The 22,014-nt window shown below is 36.1% G+C and overlaps 1 protein-coding gene and 1 long non-coding RNA gene across 3 annotated transcripts in view; one reads left to right on the top strand and one right to left on the bottom strand.

Moving 5' to 3' along the window:
- Lrrtm4 (leucine rich repeat transmembrane neuronal 4) overlaps window positions 1–22,014 on the bottom strand; it is an 800,827-nt gene that overhangs the window by 274,205 nt on the left and 504,608 nt on the right. The gene's annotated exons all lie outside the window — the stretch shown is intronic.
- Window positions 11,801–21,824, top strand: LOC143272171 (uncharacterized). The gene is made up of 3 exons (XR_013049610.1): window positions 11,801–11,904; window positions 17,092–17,162; window positions 21,686–21,824. It is a non-coding gene; the product is annotated as an uncharacterized LOC143272171 (long non-coding RNA).

Here is a 22,014-nt window from a genome sequence, read left to right as displayed (position 1 = left end):
TTTATTTGTTTTTCTAATGGTGCTTGGATATAAAAGCATTTGTTCTGTAAGTATGTCTTCTGTTCACTTGTTTGATTTTTTTTCTTTTTAGATTGTCCTTAGGCTAGAGAGAGCTCTCAACTTTTTCTGCATAGCTTGGTACTTCTGAGCTATTGACTCATTTGTGTTCAAACCTGAAACACATGAGACAAAAATATATAAACAATAAACATCACGTTTCTCAAGTCCATCAGTCTTCAGTCACCCTGTCTTTTTTGTTTATAGCTTTCTTTAAAAGACTACCAATTTTTCTTATGCATGATAGTCACGAATTTTAGAACTCTTTAGCAGAAAAAACGGAGTAAACTAGATTCATTCCATTTTCTTTGAAGTTAAAAAGGCTCATCTTTAGTTTTTGAGTTGAGAAGAAGGAAGGGGAGGAGAAAAAAAAAGATGCTGACAGGGTATACATGCTAAACTCAATACTGACTGATATTTGTAGATTTTCCTCCATATTTTTCTTTCTTATGAAAACCATTTACCTAGATACTAATTAGATTGAAGTTTAAATACAAATCAAATCTTAGCCAGGACTGTTACACAGAGAAATCCTGTCTCAGGAAAACCAACAAACAAATACCCACATAACAAAAACAAATTTTAATGTCTAATACACCATTTTTTTGTCAAAAGGTACAGGCTTTTAGCATCATTACAAGTCATTTAATCATCTAATCAATATGATTAAACCATATTGATTGAGTTGTATCTGATAGTTTTTAATAAATCATTTTCTTAATCCATAAAGAAGTATAAAATGCTGCAGTATGCATCATTCATTTTAAGTTGGGCACTAGCTAATTTTCACATGACTCAAGCAACCCGATAAACAGGTGTTTTTTAATGGTATGTCCCTTGTGTGGTCTTAAGTCAGTAACTTACTATGTTCTATGTTAACTCATGTGGACATTTTCTTGTTACAATTTTAGTCATCCAATTCTGGTTTTCTAACAGATATTTTCAGAAACTCCTGGGGAAGCTAATTTATGAATTCCTGAATGCTGCTTAGAATTTGTCTGGACTCTTTACCATTGAATGTTGAAAGGAATAGATAAAAAAAGTCTTTGCTTAAATAAATTTCATTTTTTCTTTTTCGTGTGTGTGTGTGTGTGTGTGTGTGTGTGTGTGTGTGTGTGTATGAAGTGGGTGGTCACCTGCAAAAGCCAAGGAACAACATGGCTGCTTTCTCCTATTATTCTCCTACCATCCCCCTCCTTATTACATTTAAATAGTGTCTCTCTCATTGCACTGCAAGGGGGCTGGCTGTGAGTCAGCACCAAAGCCAGCAACTCTCCTGTCTCCACAGGACAAAGGATGGGTTTAAGGAGAGTATGGGAACTTCCTAATTTTTATGTGTGTCATGGGCTTTGAACTCAGGTTCTCATTTGAGTAGCAAGCACTCACCCACTGAACCATTTTCCTGAGTTTTCTATTTATTACTATTTTCAATAATATTGCATTATTAAATATTATTAAATAACACTGCATTCCTTTTTTCCCATTGGATAATACTGATTTAGAAAATTTTAGTTGATGATCAATAGTTATTGATAACCAGTTTTTTCCTTAAAATCAATTTCTGTTTCTCTGAAGCACAACCGTTTCCTCCTTCCTTGCTTTCCTCCTCTTCTCCCTCATTCCTCTCTGTCTTTCTCTTTCTGTCTCTCAGTCTTCTCTCTCTCTTTCTCCCTCTCTCTGCCTGCCTTTCTGTCTCTCTGTATCTCTGTCTCTTTCTATGTCTCTATTTCTGTTCCTCTTTTTCTCTGTCTCCCCCCACCCTCCTTTATTCTTTCAGTAAAGGCTATGTAATGCATTCAGTGTCTACTGTTTACCTCATCACTCAGGAATGTGCTATGCTTCTCTGGTAGGATTCCATATCGCACCTGTCAGATTTGTCTTTCTCTGGGTTTAATGTTTGTATTGTATCTTGAATATTCAAACCTTTTCATTGTGTTTTCTTGAAATTGAAAATATTGTTTCACATTTTAACTTACATTTCTATTAATATGCATTCATTTGCTTTCACACTCCTAGTTTATCTGGTTATTAGTTTTTGTTATATTTTCAATTCTCAGTCTTAACTGAGATCATCCTAATATTTCTTAATCTGTGTTTTTCCTCCCTCCCTCCCTCCCTCCCTTCCCTTGTTCCTTCCTTATTATTCTCTTATTCTCATTCTCTCTCTCTCTCTCTCTCTCTCTCTCTCTCTCTCTCTCTCTCTCTCTCTCTCTTTTATGCTGGGTATTTTATTCTTAATGTTAGCTCAGTTTGAATGAAAATTCTACTTTGGGATAAATATATCTTGAGGAGAACCTACTACTGTCATTTTACCTAAACCCATATAACTTTTAACTGCTAAAAACTTATACTTGTAGCCACAAAGATTACAGCTCTCACCCCTCATCAAAGAAGCTTGTTTTACAGCAGATTGAAATTGATACAGAGATGAACTAAAAACTGATTATGGGTGCCCAACCCAAATTCATACATCTACAACACAATCCCTACCCATAATGCTCAAAGAAGACAGTGGTAGAGGCCCAAAATTGCTCTAAGAGCCCAAGGACCATGATGTCTGATGCTAGATAGTATCCTCTAGATTTGGTAAGGAAACAAAAATGAAATATCAGTGATATGATTGCTTAAACAAGATCTGCATAAAGACAGCACTGGTTGGCATGCCAATGTGGATGGGGCCATTCTCTCTCCTAGAGGAATATACACATAGCCCTGTGTGTGTGTGTGTGTGTGTGTGTGTGTGTGTGTGTGTGTGTGTGTACGTACCTGAGTGCCTACATGCATGAGTGTGTGCATGAGTGTTTGTGTGTGTGTGTGCTTCGTGTGTGTATGTGTCTGCTTGCACAAATGCTTGAGCACACAGCACGCATGCTTGGAAAGATCAGAAGACTGACTATAAGTTTAGAAATATGAAAAGCTGCCCTAAATTCATATAATTTTGATAGTTCAACTTTCCACCCATATGAGTTCTCAAGAAATTCTGTTGAATAAATTGCCCAGAATAATATCTGATTTTTTTTGTAAGAAAGACACTCTCTGATACAGATGCAAAGAGACTAATTTATAGCTTTCATACATTGTGCCTTGGTGCTTCTGCCAAAACAAAGTACACTGTGCTCTTTCGTATCCCCAAACTGTATAGTCATACAGCATTTATCATTACAAATATTTTTACTTCAGTTGGTAGTTAAACACATTTAGCCAATAATGACATTTAATTATTATCAGGGGCTTTGGAAAAACTCTGTACCCTTAGAATAAAACCTGATTAAGCTCTAAGGAGAAGCCTAATGCTTTTCAGACTTCAGGCTTCAACTATCCCTGGAGGGTTTTCACATGCTCTACTCTCTAAGAATTAGTCTAGACTCTTCATTAATGAAGATGTGTTATTCCCACAGAGATGTTCATGTTACCATGTAGAAGCTAAAGAATACAAATTGATAGCTTGTTCATACATGAGAATAGCAATGGATCACCTGCCTAAAAAAATAGTGTGGACTGAAAAGCAGATGTCATACAGAAGCATTGATATTTGAATGAAGAGAGATTTGTGAGTACTGGAGAATAGAGACAAATAAAATAAATGAAAAATAAACTTAATTTTTGGGAAATAGTATTTCTGATTTTATTCATGCAGGGATTGCACAACATTTAGGAATATAATATCAATGTTCTGAGTATGGGTTCCTGTTTTGTTCAAAACTTAACCATTATTAATTTCTGTATCTTAGTGATTTTACCTTTTTATAAAGATTTATTTGCTTTTATTCTATGTGTATGAGTGTTGTGTCTTCATGTAAGTCTGTCCACCATGTGCATGCCTTGCCCATAGAGGCCAGATGTGGTTGCAGAATTTTCTGGAACTACAGTTACAGATGATCCTTAGCCTCTATATGAGTTCTGGAAACTGAACCCATATACTCTGTAGGAGCAACAAGCTCTCTTAACCACTGTGCCATCTCTCCAGCCTCTCAGAAATTCTACTTTAAGAAAGTTGCCTTGATAGCTCGTTCTCAACGGAAACATTCTCTACTATCCTGACTAAAGTGAATCTCTTCTAACCACAGTGTGACTCTTATTATTCATACCCACTTGGCATTTTCTAAGTGGCACTTTTAAATTTTAGTTTCCTTTTTTTACTTACTAATATCTCTTATTCCTTAGTTATGTCACATATTCTGTCAAAATAGATGTGTGTAGACAATGTTATGGCTCTATGTTTTTGATCTGATAACTCTGGCTCTTGGCTAGATTACTAGATATTGCTAAATTCCAGGACAAAGGAAACTGTATTCCAGGTCAATCAATAGTAGTGACGGAAGCACCAGGATAATGAAGAATTTAAAAGATACATTTATTTTATTTGTGCGTGTATTTGTGTGCATGTGTATGTAATTAGGTGTGCAGTATCTACGAAGGTCAAAAGAGGACAACAAATCTACTATATCTGGAGTTGGAGGAGGTTCTGAGGCACTTTGTGGGTGATGGGAAGTGAACTTTGACTCTCTGTAAGGGCAGCAAGTGTTCTTAACGACAGAGCCATGTCTCCAGCACCTAATGTTCCTTTTATGATTTATTTTATTATTTTTACTTTACAAAGGATAATTTATCTATTTCCTACTTATGTCATCTTTGGAAATCTAAATATGACTTCTGTCAATCCATCCAGACATCGAAATTATTTTCTAAACTAGGATTGTGAGGGGTTGTTCTAAAAATTTCTAGAGGTGATTAAGCCCTATTTAATTCTGTTGAAAATACAAGTTACCAAGATACTTTCCATTCTAAGACGCCCAAATAACTTTACTTTATTACCTCAGATGATCTAGAAATTAGACTGAAATGAGGAAATCAATTTTACCAACTTTATTAAACCTAATTCGTATCATAGAGGAAATAAGGTGGGTTTCCCTGGATAAATAGTGCTATCTGTAAGGAAATCAAGTTCTAAATATATCTAACATCTCCTCTGTATATAGAAGCAGAAAATATGGATTTCATAGATCTTGATTTCTTATTAAAAGTCTCCATTTAGTTAAATATGTATTGAAACAACTCACCAGTTTTTCATTTGACATATGAACAATAGTTATTAGAAAGCAACATGGTCTCCTCTTATCTTGCTTTGAGTCTTCAGTTCATAAGGAAACCCATCACTGGGATCTCTGTGAACCATACTATTTACCTCCGAAATCGTTGCCTTATCTTTCTGATATGCTTTGAATATGGAATGACTACATAGATTTATGTGTTGCAGTCTTATATACCAGCTGGTGGCCCTGCATTTGGAGATGCTGAAAAATTAGGATATGGGGCTATGGTATATGAAGTAGTTCCCTGATGAAGTGCCCAGAAGATAGATTTTGGTACCTAGACCTTCTGTCTCTTCTGTTCAGGTGTTCTAATCTAATCAGTGACCTGTTTTTCCCCTCTTCTGTCCTTTGGACATAGTATTTGCAGTCGTGGTGGTCCAGTAACCATAGAAAATATTAATCTGAACTGAACACTCTGAATTTATGAGCCAAAATAAATATTTATTCTTTTTATCCCAGGTATTTGTTGCGTGATGCCATCCTGATTAGCCCACTTCCAATGAATTGGATTTCACATATTACCCAGCTCCTAAATATTCTGCTTGCCTTTCCATGTAAAAGCAATATTCATATAAAATGTATAAATATATATAAGCTACATTTTTAATTTTTATTTTTAAGAAATTTTCTATCATTTTACATACCAACCACAGATAGCCCTATCCTCCCTCTTCCCTCCCCTGACCCTCCCCCCGCCACCAACCCACCCCCTATTCCTGCCTCCTCCAAAGCAACGTCTCCCATGGGGAGCCTGGTACATTCAGTTGAGGCAGATCCAAGCCCATCCCCACTGAGCCAAGGGTGCATAAGGTATCCCACCATAAGCTACATTTAAAAATCTATTATCTTGTCATTAGCTTAACCATGGAAAACCTCATTCATTTAATTCTTTGGTTCTCATATGAAGATCACACACAGATCTCCATTTAAACATATGTAAGAATTTAAATAGCCAGAAGGGATATTTTAAGTGGGATTTAAGCACACAATTTGTGTATGCATATTTTGTTTTCCTTTTTCTCATCTCTTCAGCTTGGAGCATCTACAACCAGAGTTTATTTTTGCATGCAAAATTGAATAATTACAGATTGCACATGCTCCCTCAGTGTTAATCTCAGAATTTAAATTGGTTTCATATTAACACATTTAGTAAGAAGTACATATTCATATTGCTCACTATCTGTAAAATAAGAAGAGAACTCTGTAGGAAAGAAGCCTGAAGCCAGAAAATCCCTCAGGCTCTCTGTTGTATTTGAAGAGGTAAGAGTGGCCCTCCAACTACCTCTATTAGAGTTAGCTAACTCTTTTCTACCATGAAGAATCCTTAAAACTCCTTCTAAATATTTATTAAACACTATTTTAGTTATATGGAAGTTCTCATTGGGTTGTAGTGTAGAAAAATGGCAGGAACTAATTCAGTAGTGTTCAAACAATTTTCAATGATTCTTCTTGAGTATGGCAAATGAGGAGAGTGTACAATTGCCACACTGCACTCAAAATTCATTTTCTGGAATGATTCTAAAAAATGATTATTTTCCATGGACATTCAGACATGGATTTGCAAGTAGGACTCAATTGACCTTAGGCATGTTGAGCTAACTAAAGTTCTAAGTTCTAAGTTTTTGTTTTGCATTGGTTCAATTGGCTTACCTTTTTTGTAAGTTGCCATTTGTGTTCTGAAAGTCTAAATTTTGATTTCGGAAAAAAAATATTGCTCAGATTCCAGATTTCATAGAGTCATAATTTGGTATCCTAAATTTTACATGCCAAATAGCGGAGGAAGGAACATTTTCAGGCTCCATGCAATTTAAAAAATTTGCTTTAATTATCCCTACTAGCACCTGCCAGGGACTACTGAGAATGCTGGACTGATGGTATGATCATTTCCTCACTCCTGTTTTAGAGTCCTTCATCCTTTGCAAAGGGAGACCTCAGGACATTTATTTTTGAGGCATAATGAATTAATTAACTTTTCAGGCTGTGTGGTGGTTCACACCTGTTACTGCAGCACTTGTGAGGCAAAGGCAGGAGGGGGATGGCACATTTGAGGACAGCCTGGTATTCAAAGCAAAACATTGTCTCCAAACACCAAACCTACATAGACTAAACAAAATCAAACTGATACAGAAGAAATGGATTTTCTTGATGATTCAAGTAGGTAATGCGATCTTTGAAGTGTTTAGTATACTGGTAAATACAATTCTAAGCTTTGTTTTCTTGCATTTTTTTGTTTGTTTTGCACATTTGATTTCAGTATCAGACTAAAATGAATGAGTTCAGGAAATGTATTATGTATGGTCTGTCTTCCTCACCCAAAAACAGACATTTTTTTTTTTTTTACTGCAAATTATATGGGACAATTTGCATATCTACTAGTCCGTGGGTAGAGTCAATAGATTACTAAGATCCCATTGCAGTTCCCGATAAGGCAGAAAGATAATACATATTTACAAATATAATAATCGACAGTTAATGGAAAAATAATCAAAACTTTGTTGCTCAAAGATACATAAGGAAAGCTGTAAATTTATAAATGTGCTAAAGAACTTTATTGGACCAATAAAGAGTCAATGAATCTGACATCCTAGAATGAGAAAAGCACAGTTTATAAAATGACCACATATTGGTTAGTATTGTTTTCTCCCTGCTTTTGACTTTAGGTATGAATGCATCATAAAAAAGTAAGAAAAATTTAACTATTCCCTTTAAAAATATTAAGGGAAGTCTGCTGTGGAACACACTTTTTCTATACTATGAATATGTATTACTCTCATTGGCTAATAAAAAGCTGATTGGCTAATAGCTGGAGAGAAAGAGATTGAACACGAGAATAAGACTAGGAAAATTCTGGGAAGAGGAAGGGTAGAGTAAGAGAGTTGCTGGCAAACACAGAGAAGCAAGAGGAAAATGCAATACTGAGAAAAGGTACCAAGCCACATGACTAAACACAGATAAGAATTATGAGTTAATTTAAATGAAAGAGTTAGATAGTAACAAGCCTGAGCTATTGGCTGGATATTTAATTAATATTAAGCCTCTGAGTGGTTATTCAGGAGCTGGCAGGTGGGAGAGAACCATCCTTTACAGAAATCAATGGATAATATGAAATACTCAGGTGTATCAGCTTTAGTGACGATTTATACCCTTTAAACATTGCTGGTAGCATTTTCCTTTCAGTGATATAACTGAATCTTCATGCTCTGAGATCATAAGAGTCCTACATGATTGTAAATATAAATAAAGCAAGTGAATACACCAATGCATTGTCGATTTGTTAAAAATATAATAGGGTCCAATGACATGGCTCAGGGGATAGGACATTTGTCCACAATCTGAGCACCTAAATTCAATCCTTGATTAAAAAGTAGATAGAAGAAAATTAAATCCATAGTTTTCCTCTGACCGTAACAAGCAAACCATACTATACACATATAATAGTAGTAAATAATAAGAAAGAAAAAATATTATTTAAAAAATGAAAAAGCCCACACTGTCTATTAAATCATTAACTTGTTTGCATATTCAAATGAGATCTATATTATACTATTCTTTTTTAAATGTTATTTATTGTTTGATCATTTTTATTTTGTTTTAGTCTTTATAAAAATGCAAAATTCATTACAAAATAATTAGAACAACATTAGGCTTTAAATATGGGAAATTCTCTTTAAATTTTTAATAAAATAATATTACAAAAGGAACAGAATTCAACATCACAAATTTATTGTCAAATACAAATAGAACCCTACAAAGTAATTATTTTTCTAGGTGATGATTATTTGATGTTATGATATACCTGCTTTATAAACAACCATAGTCTATGGATCTTGTAATATCTTATTGGTTAAATAGGATTATTATAAAGAATAGTTTAATGTAAGGGAAGAAGAGGGAGAAAATAAAAGAGAGGGTCTGGTATCCTGAAGACTGATTTTTTTTGTCCAAGTCTATGAACCCCTGTAAAACTATAAAGAGTTTCCATGAATTTGTAATTAATAAATTGTTGATTAAAAAGATATCTGTTCCTTCCTTCCTCAGTGTTTCTCTCTTGAACCCCTCTTATTTTCTATACCTTATATTATGGTGATGGATGGAGTAACAGGTCTTCATTTGCTAACTGCTCAGAGATAATGACTAAAAATGAACAGGTTTTGTTTAATCTACTGAAAATCTGAATGAGATCCACATAGGCTATAACCCTATGAGACAAAAATGTATTGTCAAGTTGATGAATTTCAATGATGCTTTGGCAAACTCGGAATTAAAGAAGAATTCATGAAGTTTGATTTGATATTCAATGGTAAACTGCCCATAAAGCAAAAATGCTAAGAAACTTTCCAATACAGCTTAGTATTTAAATGTAACCCATATACACTTTCTAGTGAACATGAGCATTGTAATTGGCCTCAAGATGAATCTGAAAATAAAAGAACAGAAATTTAGAAGCAAACCTGACACTCCTTTTTTGTTTTTTTTTTATCATTACAGAGAATGGAAATGGTCCGTCAGTTTTTCCTTCTTTTTTTCTACATAAATATTTTAATTGCATTTTGAAATTACATACAACATATTTTGACCATATTCACCCCAACTCCACCTATTAGCTTTCCCCTTAACTCCTCTTAGATCCACCCTACTTCTGCAACTGCATGTCCATTAAAACAATTATTAGCCCATGAACTCTAATTAGTGATATTCATATATTTCTTGGTGTGTGTCAGACATTGTAGTGTGGTTTACTTGACAGGAGCCACATTTTTAAAGAAAAGCAACCCTGCTGGGTGGTGGTGGCACTCGCTTTTAATCCAAGTACTCAGGAGGCAGAAAAAGGAGAATCTCTGTGAGTTCAAGGCCAGCCTGTTCTATAGAGCGAGATCCAGAATAGGCACCAAATCTATACAGAGAAACCCTGTCTTGAAAAAACAAAACAAAACAAAACAAAAACAAAGAGAGAAAGAGAGAGAGAGAGAGAGAGAGAGAGAGAGAGAGAGAGAGAGAAAGAAAGAAAGAAAGAAAGAAAGAAAGAAAGAAAGAAAGAAAGAAAGAAAGAAAGAAAGAAAGAAAGAAAGAAAGAAAGAAAAGCAAGCAAATGTCCACAGTTGGGGATGGGGGCTCATGAACCCCCTTCCCAATCCACACTAGAATGTTGACTGACTTTTGTCTTTTGCTGGTGACTGCAGCTTCTGTGAATTCATCAAAGCTTTTGGAATTTTTTTTTTTTTTAACCAACTATAGGTCTGTCTTTTAGTGGCCTGGAAGAAAAATATACATGCTTCGGGCACTATTAGTGGGTGACATTTCAGGTAAAGGGAGATGTGTCATGTTTCCCTGAACCCCGCCTTTTCCCACCTAAGATTCTCTAGGTTTCTTGATAGTTACCTGTTTTCCTTTAAAAAATATCTGTTCTCATTTTCAAAATGTTTATATATGTGTGTATTCATTTGTGTGGGGTTTCCTACAGAGGTCAGAAAAGGGTGTCTGATCCTCTGAAGCTGGAATTACATTTGGTTGTGAGCCTCCTAACATGAATGTAGGGAATTGAACTCTGTAGCTCTGCAAGAGCTGTGGGCACTCTTGACCAGTAAGCACTGCTTCAGCCCCAATCCACAAGGTAGATTAACTCTGCCTGGAAATTAGGATGAAAGTATGGCTTTTTCAGTCTGTAATTCTTTCATATTCACATCTCATTGTCAGTGGTGTGTGAGCAGATATGGTTCTGTGGGAAGAAGAGGTCATCCTTTCAGTTTTGCTTAAAGATATCATAGGCAGACTCTAATCTAGGCATTCAAGTTCAGGCTTAGTTCTCTCATTGCCACCCCACCATCTTCTTTGTGGTTAACTTCTAGCACCAGCTGCCCAACTCTGTTCCTAGGGACAAAGGATGGTGATTCAGGCATAGGCTCAAACCATATTTTATTCTTCTCCAACGTGATATGCAACATGGCAAGGCACACTTATGAGAAATATGTCATTCCTTGAAGGGAATTCTTATAATACTTATGTAGGGTTCTGAATCTGCATATATCAATGTCATTGTTTTCAAACTATGTCTTCTACAACGACCAGAATCAAGTAACAACCCACAGTGACATTTCATGTGGAGAGACAGAAAGAGTTAAGTCTGTACAGTCTTACTCAAAAGAATGAAATACAAGAACATTTCATCACAACCAGAATATTATCATATAAATGTGCAGATTACAGCCAAACTCTATGAAGGATGATGAATCGGGACCTGTTTAATGATCCTATAATCTGGCAAAATACCTCCTGCAGACATTCTTCATCTTAAAGCCATGAGGGATTCTTCTTGGAATAATGACTAATAGATGCTAAGTTCTCTGTGTAAGTAAAAAGACATCAGTTATAATTTATCCCCAATTAGCCAAACAGCTTTAAGCCCACAGCTTGGGCAAAATTCAGCCCTACATCTCCACAAACATGTCGGCCTGCAGACTGACTCTGGGAGTAGTACATCTTGTGGGGAAGGATATAGAATTCTTCCAGTTTCTTCTGAGCTTCCTTATGCTTTAGACTGTATGCTATTCCAACATCAAAAGAAAATGAAGATAGTAATCATTACTGTATCTGAAATTTTATGGAAAGCCTTGTAGATATTTTAATGAACATTGTAGATCTTATTGTATTCCAGCACTGGTCTCCTAATCTGGAAATGCACTTTGAAGAAGAGGCTACCCTCAGCTTTTGAGAGCCATGAAGCCGTTTGAACATAAATCACACAAAAGCTGTGAAGGTAATATTATTTTAATAGAGCTAAGTATATACCACAGGAATAAAATAGTTCAGGCAAAGAACATCTGTGAAAGGTGGTGCTTAGATTCACTCATCATTCTGCCTCTTTCATCAGACAGTTTAAACATCAGTTTCTATAGAAAGCTCTAAGCTGCTAACCTCAAGCCCATCCTCTTAGAAGGAGAGTTATTTTGGAAAAAGAGATCCATATAACTCTTAAAGCTGCTATCCAAAATGTCCCTATGGCAATGCATTTTCTCAATAAGTTGAAATATTATTCAAGTGTTCAAGTGTGTTTGTGTGTGTTTGTGTGTGTGTGTGTGTGTGTGTGTGTGTGTGTGTGGTGTTTGCAAAAGGTGGGGAATTTGGTAGGAGTGAAAAAGTAACTTATTGGTCATCTTTTTCTTGATTAGTAGTGGGTTTTGGCTATGAAGAAGCAAAGTCTACACACATGCTTATGTTTATGCATGCAAGTATATAAACAATACCAATATATTACATGTGCACATATAATACCATTATCTATTCCTATACAAATGTGTGTGCATATACATGTATAGGTTGACACAAATGAGGCTCATATTATGTAGAGAAAGTTGTATGCCTATCACAGTTATCTATTATTAAGTCTTCATTGTGTTGTATATATTCCTTCTAGATAAGCTAATTTGGGGGTGAGATTGTTTAGTGCTTAACAATACTAGATGTTTCTTCAGAGGATCCAGATTCTATTCCCAGCACTCACATGGTGGATAAAAGCTGTCTGTAAGTTTAGTTCCAGGGAATCTACTTCCCTCTCTAGCCACATTGAGCACAGGCATGCAAGTGGTTCACAGACATGCATGTATACAAAATGCCCTTACAGATAAAAACTTAAATTGTGTCTACATAAGAAGATAAGAATGACAATTTTTTTTCAGAAAGTGATAATAGGGTCAGAAAGATGAATCCAGCCCAAATATATTACAGTGAAACAGAAAGATCTAATGAGCTCCAGAGATGTGTGAAATGAATCCTGGAATTTGTTTAAAATGTATTTATAACACGACTTTTTGAAAATTTCAAACAGTAGAGCAAATCGAATAAAAACAAACTAAAACATCTTCCAGTGAATTTCTGGGGTCTCATTACTGAAGTACAAGAAAAATAATTCTGGATATGCTGTCATTTTGCCTGTAAATTATGTATTTGTTCACCTGTTTACTTCTCTATTTATTTATTTATCATTTCTTTTTCTTTTCTTTCTATCTTTACTTATTTATATGTGTGTAAGCAAATGTGTGGTAAAGAAGAATTTTTGAGAGTTTGTCTCTCCTGCTACCTGTGGGTCCTGGGTTTCCACATCAGGCTTGGTTGCCAACACCTTTACCTACCATATTACTGGACCTGTTCATCCTTTTACACAAAATACAGATTTATGTTTCAGCTGAAACAAAGTTGCCAGTGTTTTTGATAACACCTACCCTCTATGCTGTGATCAAATTTCCCAGACAACTAGAAAAACACTGTTCGGTTTCTGTTTGAACCCAAGTCTTCTCTTTGCACTGTGTGTGGTTCTTGTCCCCTAACTATGGAACTGTGACCTTCCTTGTTTTCTCAGCACCACTGACTCCTTAAGAGACCATGTGAGTTGTTCTCTAGGAAGTCTCTCCCTCTGGACTTATTTTCTTTTTCCTCCTGCCCTCTAACAATGCTCTTTTGCTTTCTCACATCACTTGAATAGAAATCAAATCTAGCATCTTGCTCAGATTCAACTATACAGAAAGACAACTTCATAGGTTTCTTGTGCTCTGTACACTAAAACTGAATCAGTCATGGAGGCCCAGAATAACGAATAGCTGATCACACAACACACATTCTTTCCTTTGAGATGCTTTGCCTTTTTAAATTTTAATTATTATTTTAATCATATGAGTGTGTTCCTGTGTGAATAGACATGCATGCCTGGTGCCCACTGAAAGGAAAAGAGAGTACTAGTTCTCTGGTAGCTGGAATTATAGTCAGCTGTGAGCTGACAAATGTGATTGCTGGGAACAAATCCCTGGTCATCTGCTAGGGCAGCAAGTATGATTATCAGCATCTATTTTTTTTTCCTAGAGCAAAAGTTGTCTTCATTTAAATTTCTCTTCAAGCTACATTTCTGGAGTAAACTTTAAAGACACTAAGGCAACAGAAGTACAAGACTGACAATGAACACATACTTCATTTCTTAGAGAGAAAATAGTTATGGTATTTTTGTAAAAGTTGGGTTGGTGCCCACTAATAAGTTTTATGAATCTACGAAACAGTACTGTTGAAAGTACTCTGCATGGGGATGGCACATAGCCCTAGAAGATGCATCCACCTGAAGCAGGGTGCCTGAAGTACTTACTGTTCATCTGGTAGACACTAATGTTTTGGCATAGAGTACCCAAAGCATCCCAAGCAAAATGAGCTCTGCTATTCCTAGGAACATGGTGACTCATTCACACAGGGAAAATGGTAGGAGGCATGTGATTAAATATTAAAATTAAATTGCAGTTTAAAAAAGGTCCAAAAGGGAGTTTTTGCCATTTTAGACACACACTCACACACACACACACACACACACACACACACACACACACACACACACGCACCAAAGAGATTTTTTTGTAATTCAGGAAAGACATGATGACTTTGAAGAATGTGAAGCTTTTCCATCCTAGTTATAAACAAAACAAATGAGTTTATTTCTTATGCATAAATGAATGAAAGGAAACAGAAACCTAATGCTTAGAAATGAGATTCTTTTGATTGCTAATTTCTTCTAGGGTAGGACATCCGGTCCTTTTCTAGAAGCAAACTTTCAACAATCAAGACACCATTCTGCCACAAGTTTAGTTATGTCTTGGAAATTGGTTCAGAAATGTATTACATCTCAGCTGGGGAGGAAACTCTACAAGAAAAATTCTTTATTTTGATAAGCCAGCCCAATCTTGCTTAACCTTTAGCTAAGTATTTGCTAAGTACAGTGCTGTAGGAATAAGCCATCCTTAATCACTTTGGGGTATGAATTCTATTTTTTTATATTAATTCCTGAGCAGAATCCTCAAATAAACTAAGCAGTACAAGCACAGTGTATTAGTTGACCATAGCTTCTCTAACAAATAGTAGAAAGAGAATGATTGCAATAGCTGAACATGCTGGGGAAATTCCAGAAGCTAGAAGCCAATGTGGAACCTGGGCTTGGCTGGGCTGGTTCCTTCTGAGATCTGAGAGGAAGAACCTCCTCTGCTCCCTACAATTTTCCATCGAGCATAAGTCTTCACTGAACTGTAGAAGCACTGCCAAGGTGGCCATTTCTCTGACATGATCTCCTTGAGTGTGCTGTATCCACATCTTACCTTGATTCCATCACTCACCTAAACAGGTGGCCAACCTTCTCCAATATCACCCAACTACACCTTCAGTTGCATTTGCCATGATCTAATTTCTGAACAAATTTTACAGCTGAGGTGGCAATGATTAGACTTGAATTTATGGATTCTAGAAGGACACATTTTTAACCCAAACACAGCAGACCAATCCTATTACCATGGCAAGTTACTTGGTCCTATAAATATTGTCATTATAGGGAAATTAGATATTGTGTATTTTTTACAATTTGGATATAGGGTTGTTCTGTGTATTATGGAAGTTCAACAGATGTTGGTGACATTCCAACCTCCAATCACAACTAAAAAACAACGAAGCCAGACTGCTCTAATTCCTAATTCTTCTTTAGGGATAATGTAGAGTAGGATAAAACATCTCCAATGAGACTGGTTATGCAGCTTTCAAGTAATTTCCATGTTCTCATTAGAAGTTGAAAATAAATATATACAAGCTAACTGATATTACTGCCCTTCTGCAGTAAAAGTGAAATAAGGTACCTTTTTCAAAGCAGGATATTTTTGTTGCTTTGTTTTTAAATAGGACTTTTTAAGATTATAATGTAATTATATTATCACTCTCCTTTTCCTCTCTCCAAGATAATTGTTTTCACATCCAGATATAGAAATATATTGTCATGAAACCCATCTCTGTAGTCAGAGTTTTCCTATATCCCACCAAGTCCTGCAGCCACTCAGACCCAAATAAACACAAAAGGCTTATATTAATTACAAACTGTATGGCCATGGCCTATGGCTCATGCTTCTTGCTAGCTAGCTCTTACAACTAAACTCAGCCCATTTCTATTAATCTGTATGTTGCCACATGTTCCATGGCTTTACCTGTGTGCCATTACATGCTGCTTCCTGGACAGTGGGATGGTAATCTTCCTTGCCTCCCCTTTCTTCTTTCACTATCCCCCTTGGATTTTCCCACATGGCTCCATCCTGATCTGCCATAGGCCAATGCAGCTTTATTTATCAACCAATCAGAGCAGCACATGCAGCATACAGAAAGAAATTCCATAGCACATCTCTTAATTTTCTCATATTGTAAATCTCTGGACAATTAATTTTATTTTTCCCAACATAAATATAGGTATTTTATTAGTTATCTTCTCATTGCTGTAACAACATGCCTTACAAAAGAAGCTTGAGAGAGGAGGAGTTGATTCTACCTCACCGATTAAGTAAAGATATAAAACATCATGGAGGGAAAGCCATAATGAAACAGCTGGTTCCATTGAGACCAAATTAGGAAGCATAGTTGAGACAGGAAGTGATTTTACACTATAGAGCCTCAGGGGCTGAACCAATTTAGATATTCTGATTTATCAAAAAAGCAGTAATATCAAATTCTTATATGAATTACTATGATTTTATTGTTTGTGGTGAATTAAAGTCAAAAGAAGAATGGAAAAATTAGCTGCCACAGTTACACACACACACACACACACATACACACACACACATATATATGTATATATGTATATACACACATATATGTGTATATATATATGTATATTTATATATGTATACATATATATGTATAGCCAAGGACGGTGACTCAGTTTGACTTCAAGCTGGAATCTGTGGAAATTAAGGTAGCAGAAACTTCTAGAAAGAATTTGTGCAATAGAATAATTATCAATGTAAACCTGTGTATGTGACAGTCATTGATTTCCCATCATGGAAAAAGTCTCAACTGTCTGCATGGTAGTGACAGCGGCAGACAAGGTCTACAGTCTAAACCATATTTTCTTAAAAAATTTATTTATGTATTTTTTTTCTTGCAGGAAATTATATGTTATGTCTTTGAAGGAGCCCTTGGAAGCCAGAACAGGGTGTCTGATCTCCTGAAACTGAGGTTAGAAGCAGTTGTAAGCCACGGTGTAGGTATGGAGAGCTGAACCACTATCATATGAAAGAGCAGCAAGTACTCTTAACCACTGAGCAATTTCTCTAAATGCATCTTGAGTACTGTCAAATACGCTTCTTACCTCATTCTTCAGCTAGCTATATAGCCTTGACAATACCTAATTCTCCTAACTGTTCTTTCTAGTCCAGTAAGAGGAAAAGAAATCATATTTTTTTGTGGACTTTATAAATAGAGATGTAAACACAAACTAGTTGCTGAGAATTATGTTCACCATAGTAAACACTCATTAAATATTTACCATCATTGTACCATTGTTTGTATGACAAACATTTTGATAATCCAATCATCCATTCTCTAAATAATCAGCCCATAATAATCAATGGCTTATGTTTCCAAATGACCTAAAAACATTGCTTACCTTTACTCTTCTATATAAACATCAAGAAAACAAACAATAGACAGGACTAAAACTTAGAGTAATGGTTCTTAACCATGGGTGCCTTTTTGCTCCATGGGATACCTGGCCACACCAGCAGACAGTTTAAATTATGAAGAAAAAATAGAGATCCCCCTGTCAGGCAGGAAAAATCCAGGCATCCTGCTAAAATCTACTGTGCATAGAAAATCCCCCTCTTTACATGAACCATCTGCTACAAATTATTAGCAAAATTCATATTTAGGAATTTATGAATTACAGCTGTGAGAGTGGTAGAAAATGTAATTAGAAAAGGATGCCACATCCAAACAATGAATGCTCCAGTGCTCAGCTACTGACTGGACATTCATACTGCTTCCTCTATTGCTTGGTGAATGACACAAAGAGAAGCTGGGAGGAATTTGAGAGTCAGAAGATAAAGGGAAGGACTGGGAAAGTCTATCATCTGGGCATGACACAGCCAACCACGATCTCACAGCAGTACAGGCTGTCAACAAGACTGGACCTGCTAAGAGTCAATCATAATTTAAGGAGGGCCTCATGTAGCCCTACTGATCCAAGCTGAGCTGTGAGTCATTAATGGACTCTGGGAGGCATAGACATCATCTTCAGTAGTGTGTCCATTGATGCAGCCACACATTCTAATTAATAGCAGCAAAATCATGGAAACATAGACAGCCCCGTTAAACTCAGTGTCTTACAAACTGAGGAAAAAGTTGTGTTGGCAAGAGATTTCTGTGGGATGGTAATAGGGATTGAGGGAAATAAGAGGGAATGTCAGTAATCATAATGCACTATATACATATAAAGTTGTCCAGAGAGCAAAGAAAAAGAAATAAAAAGCCCACAAGGGTGAATGAGAGAGAAGGCATGCCTCCCTTGAAGATGAAGTTCTCTATGCTAAATGAATTAAGAACTACTGTCTGATATCCAGGAGGTTGACTTTAAAAAGAAAGCTTCTAGGATCAGTAAGAATCCATCATCTTTATGCCTACCATGCCACTAAGCAGTGGAAACCAAAATGAATGAAATTCCCCAGTGGATCACTGGCCATGTGTGCAGGTCTACTCATAAAATTAATACACATGACACTGTAGCTAGAGATGACTTCCCAGACTTTTTCCAAGGGACAGATAATATAACACATTTTCAAAGGTCTCTAGGTAGCTCTAAAGGCAGGTTTTATGTAAAGCTGTCATCTGCCTGCATTAACTGTTTACACAAAGACTAAATTGATTAGAAATTTTACAATCTGAGCACCTGGATAAAGTCTTTTTTTTTTAAATGTCTGCTTTTCACTCTATCACCTTGTCAATTAAAAAACTAAGAATAGTGGGTGGTTTCCAAGGCAGTAGTGGAATCAGTTCACACCCACCCAGGTCCTTCAGGCCTGCTACTGAATTAAAATAGGCGTTTGTTTCTAATAGCTTAAGTATTTTCATTTCCCTGTTTCCTTAGAAGCTATCAAAAAATGTGTAGCTTTTAAGAAATGCATTTTATGTTATCTATTTTAGAGATACGGTAAATAATCTTTGATCATAAGAGACTTAGTGACCAATTCAAAGCAAAAACAAAGCAAAGCAAAACAAAAAACTGTAAAGCAATAATATTAACAAGCACTCATAACCTCAAAAAAGGAGTGTTAGAAGTAATCAAGGGTCAGAGTATATAGCTCGGTTGGTAGATTGCTTGTCTAGCACTCATAAAGCCCTGGGTTCCATTCCCAGCAGTGCATAAACTGGACAGGGTGACACATGTATGAAGAAGGATGGCAAGATGTTCAAGATGACCTTGGGCTATGTAGTGATTTTGAAGCTAGTCTGAGTTCCATGTGATCCTGATCTCATACCCACCCTCAGCACTCAGCTAAAATGTTAGACACAGAGACAATTGTTTATAATTCCAGAGCTATGGAGACAGAGACAAGTGGATCCCTGAGGCTAACTGGCCAGTCAGACAAGACTCCAGCAAGTTCCAAGTCTGATACACCCTGTATCAAAAATCAAGGGAGTTTGACTTCTAAAGAAATGCTACCCTTAGCCTGGTGGAGGTGATGCCTGCCTTTAATCCTAGCACCTGGGAGGCAGATTCAGGCAGATCTCTGTGTTGGAGGCCACCCTGGTCTATAGAGTTAGTCCCAGGACAGCCAGTGAGTTCCAGGTTTACACCTTGAGTTCCAGAGATATGTAGAGAAACCCTGTCTCACAAAACCAAAGAAACAAAAATTCTGTCATAGATTGACATACAGCTTTCACATTTGTGTTCTATGTACACACACACACACACACACACACACACACACACACACACACACACACACACATTAAAACTGAACAGGACAGCCATGATTCTCAAAAAGTATTCTCAGATCCCTGCTGTCTTTTACTTGGTTATGAGGAGGATGCAGTACCATCCCATGTTTGGAAGTACTGCTCTGTCACGATCTGCATAACAGAGTTTGATTCTTGGGATTTTATAAGCCCCACTTCCACTGCTGTAGGCTAGGCAAGTGCATGTATTTAAATATCCTTATGAAAGGTTCTATTAATTTTCCATTTAGTCATTTTTCTTACAATGCCATGGATGCTGACATAGAGATTCAGAACAAATGCGATTAATATCTTTGGTGTAAAGTTTAGCTTCATTGATTACTTTCAGGCACATACAATAGAATAGCTTTCCATTTGACTTCATGGATGCAATAGGCTGTAGTTCCCATCAATAATTTTGGAAAAGTAGCAAATGATTCTAGGATAGAATTTTCAAATGAAAAGAAATGGTACTTTTATCTGCACAGACCAAAGGAAGGCAGAGAGATGCTGAGACTCAGTCATAGTGACTAGAACCTCACTGCATAAATAAACAAAAACAAAAACTAATAACAAATCAGCAGAAAAATGTAAATGTTTCACTAAAGTAGAATGTAGACATAGCAGAAAATCTGTGCAAGTGGAAATGGTAAACATTTTTATAGGTGTATGAAAACCCTACTTCTGACATCTTTGTTGTTAATTGCTATTAATGTTTAAGTGTAAATGAGATACACATATTTTAAAGTGTAAAATTATAAGTGAATCTTTTAATTTAGTAGGATCACCCAATGGTAATGGTGGAAGGTAAGAGAAAGTCAATAGAGGAATGAACATGCAGGATGAAACTTAGTATTCACCAGTATTTAAAAATCAATACATAGCATCAAGAGCTAATGATAACAAACTTGTGCAAATAAATAACAGAAGGACATTTGTCGGTATAAGACTCTCTATTTCAGAATAATGCCCTTAAAATTTGCTTTGTTTTTCTGCAGATTTATTTGAGGTCCAGAATGATTGCTTACAGCTGGCAGCTTGCTAGTCTCCTAGTGATTTGTATAATTATCTCTATTGAGTTAGTGTATTGATCTGTAGCTGCTAGCCATTTCAAAATTCCCCCTTTATCCTGAAAGAGGTAATGGAATTAATGAGTATCTTTGCCAAACATCACAAGAACATTAAGCACACAATTAGGTCAGAATATGAAACTGTTGGAGGGGGTATAGGAACCAAGTAAATTTAAATTTTAGTTAAAATAGATTGAAACAAGATGTTCCCACTTAATTTGTTTGTTAAATAAATGCACGATATGAAAACAATTCCCAAGAAACCCAGAAAATTGACTAGAGAATCTTCAATCCACCTGACTTGGTATGAGTGGTAGATATTCAAACCCAAAGGACTATGAATTAGGAATGTATTGTATAAGTTAAAAAATAGTATGTGACAGATACCGTAAAGAAAGGATCAGAATTCTTCTGCCTCTGAGTTGGTGTGCCTGCAGTGGAGTCTGGTTTTAACAGTTTTCTTTTTCTAAAACATGAGGGGGAAGACAGGACTCAGCACAGGAAGTCATTTAGAGGCATGCATTCTGAGCTTGTGGGAATGAACCTTGGTAGGGATGGCCAGTACTTACTGTGTAAGCTCCTAGAATGGCTAGGGGAAATGTACATTATTTTAAAGAACAAGTGGATACATTGGGACTATGTTTAGCTACTGATGCTAGAATACTTTTACACAGCTCTCCACTCTTGCTTTTTCAGATGGCCAAACCTGGAGAAAAAAATCTATATTACAATCATATTGAAGAAGAGGGTGACAAACATTTCTCACCAAACTCATGAAGCAACCCCAATTAAACTCAGTGGCAAAAACAAACAACAACACACAAACAAACAAAGAAGAAAGAAAAGTAGACAGAGTCCTTTGTAGGAAGAATAATTTCAGTGATTGATGGAAAGGAATGAAATAAATAAAATTCATTATGTTCCAGTGGATGGCTAGACACCCTTGGAAATGGTGGTAGCAGAATGGAATCACCCACTGCCTTTAAAAAATGCCATTGCTCTTAGTTACCTTCCAGAACTTGATG

The sequence above is a fragment of the Peromyscus maniculatus genome, chromosome 3 (genome assembly GCF_049852395.1).
Source record: "Peromyscus maniculatus bairdii isolate BWxNUB_F1_BW_parent chromosome 3, HU_Pman_BW_mat_3.1, whole genome shotgun sequence".
In the NCBI taxonomy this organism is placed as follows: domain Eukaryota; kingdom Metazoa; phylum Chordata; class Mammalia; order Rodentia; family Cricetidae; genus Peromyscus; species Peromyscus maniculatus.
Note: the sequence above shows the minus strand (reverse complement) of the source record. Positions and strands in the feature narration are given on the sequence as shown.